We start from the raw sequence: 2774 nt of genomic DNA on the forward strand, positions 1-2774 counted from the left end.
CAAGAGCTTCCTGGGTGGTTTCTCCATATTCTGCCTCAGTTTGACTCCCTCTGTAGGTTTCATTTTGTGACAGAAGCTCCTGCCAGCTCAGCCTTTCATTCCCTTGGCCAAGAAAGCGCTGGAGCTACTGTGTTCAAGTACATGTCTGCCTCTCACCCTCCAGGTGGAAAGGATTTGGAATGAAAAACACCCATCGTACCCCTTGTTCTTGTTTTAAGGGGAAGGTAGTTCTGCAGAGCTCAGCTTACATTTTTTTTTTTTTTTTCCTCAGCTTACATCTTAGGAGAAGCTGGGTGCTGACATCTTAACCTTCTGTCCCAATGTAGGCTTTCTAGGGCTGGTGAGAGAGCTCAGCAGGTGAAGGCGCTTGCCACCAAGCCTGAGATCTGTGGGCATGAATGAAGGAAAGAACCAGTTTGCATGAGTGACCTACACACCACTGGGACATATGCAACCCTTGACCCCAAGTAAAGCATGTCATTTTTTTAAAAGTAAGTCTCCTTCACAGGATCTTTTGTATTTACGTGAAAGAAGGAGCTCTGCCTCCCCCATGTGTGCTCTGGACAAGGTACCTATGGCCTCCTCAGCCCCTTGACCATCCAGGGAGCACTCTGTGAGACAAGCATGGCAGCTTGCAAGGGACCTCTGTGTGATGAAAAGGGTCTGTGTGATCTGTCTCAAAGCTCCTGGGGTTTGATTTTAACCCCTGTCACTTGCTGAGTGGTAAGAGCATCCGTCATTCTAATGAGACCATAATGGGGCTGGCTTCAGGATCGGCCATACTCAGTGAGTGGTACATCCAGCTGTGGATAGCAGCAGCCAGTGATGGGAGTCCCCGTGACTATACTGATGTCTCCATAGCTCCCAGAGGATGGAATCTGGGGGGCTGCTTGGTGTTGAGCAGAATGAGTGGCCTTCCCTTCCCTTGGCCCCCATGTCTGTTGGGATTAACAAGCTGCCCAAGTTCAAGTTTGGGAGTGATCTGCCATGGTAGTCAGACTCAGGAAAAGAGCCTGGTGGGTATCTGATTAACCAGCAGTCCTGTGTGTCTGCAGATCTACCTGCAGTGGACCCTGTGGAACCTGGCTGTGGAGGAGCAGGTGGTGGTCCTAAGCCTCCACATTTGCGTCTGAACAGTTCCAAACAAGAAGTTGAATAAACACAAACTGGGCTGTGCTATTTGGGATGTTCAAAGCTGTGTCTGCCCTGAGGTCTTGGCTATATTACCTTTGCTGATCTCTGAGGAGACAGAATAGCTTCTTCGTGGATGTGGGTGAGAACTACATATGTCCCGGCAGAAGCAGAGAGATTTTTTTTTTTTTTTTGGTTTTTCGAGACAGGGTTTCTCTGTGGTTTTTAGAGCCTGTCCTGGAACTAGCTCTGTAAACCAGGCTGGTCTCGAACTCACAGAGATCCGCCTGCCTCTGCCTCCCGAGTGCTGGGATTAAAGGCGTGCGCCACCACAGCCCGGCTAAGCAGAGAGATTTTAATAAAACCAACTTATTTCAAGGTGCTTGGCCCTCAAGGCTGCAGTTGGTGATCCGGAAGCAGGCCATGGCCCTGTGTCTACTGCAGTTTGCAAGGCTCTGGGGCAGGTCACAGCTTAAATGTCCACTGGTTGCTGTGGCTTCTTTGGGGGTGGGAATGGGGAACAAATAAACACTAACTGTTGTGGGATTTGAAGACCCTTCCAAAATGCCATCCCCTTCTCAATCTGAGGCAACAAAAGTGCCCTAATGTTTACACTGCAGCTTGTGCACTCGGTGCCAAGTGCTCCCTTCATGTTACCTGTGGTGGCACATCTGTGCTGTGTAAGTCCCAGACACCTTATGTGGAGTCACAAAAAGAACAAAACACTTGCGTGGGTATTTTAAAGGATTTACAGTCTGACATCTTGTTCTTTGGGAGTAGGGTCTTTAAAAGGGAATGATAGACAAAGGTGGTTTGCTGAAGAACTTATCAGGTACACAACTTACCAAGTACACAGAAGCAAAAGAAGTACAAGGGTGCTAAAGGAGATGGCAGATGACACCAAGTTGGGTCTTAGTATACCAGAGATGTGCTGATCTCCAAGTCGGGATCCAAGAGGGAGGCAGTCTGGGCCCAGGATTATATCTCTTGTCTGCTTTCTTGAGTCTCTCCAGCTCTCTCATCTCAGGTAGGTGACTAGCAGGCCCTATGGTAACAGCCCACATTTGCCTTTCTCTGTACCTGTCTGGCCATACGAACACTGAAGGGGGTGGGAGGAGGCAGCTTCTGGGCCCCAGGACCATGACATGGTTTCTCCAGACTTTGTCCCTAGCTCTGCCCTCATTGATCATACAGGCACTAAATATTTTAATCCCCCAGCTCTTGGGTTGTTTGTCTCTAATTTCTCCTCTAGAACTCAGACCTGAACTTCTCTCAAATATTTTCACAGGGCTAAAAGAGATGTCTCCTACCTGATCATAATGATGTACAGTCTCTTGTGGGAAGAATAGGTCAGGCAGATAGGCCTGGGTACCCATCCTTCAGCGATGCATTAGTAACCAGCGCATTTTGTTACTACCATGTGGAATCCTGGGCAGAGATTGCATCAGCTAGAGGAGAGCCAGAAAGTGAGGGGGGGGGGGCGCATCGGTAGTTTGAATGAGAATGGTCTCCATGGGGTCTACTGCGAGAGCAACAAATGCTTTTAGCCTCTGAACCCCCATACTTATTTTTTCAGAACAGAAGTGGGACTGCTGAAATGGTTCACACATCTCACACTACCTGACCACAAAGGGGGAACTCAA

Source organism: Microtus oregoni, unplaced genomic scaffold, assembly GCF_018167655.1.
Source record: "Microtus oregoni isolate MIOR12 unplaced genomic scaffold, Mior012 000003F_ref0000135, whole genome shotgun sequence".
NCBI lineage: Eukaryota > Metazoa > Chordata > Mammalia > Rodentia > Cricetidae > Microtus > Microtus oregoni.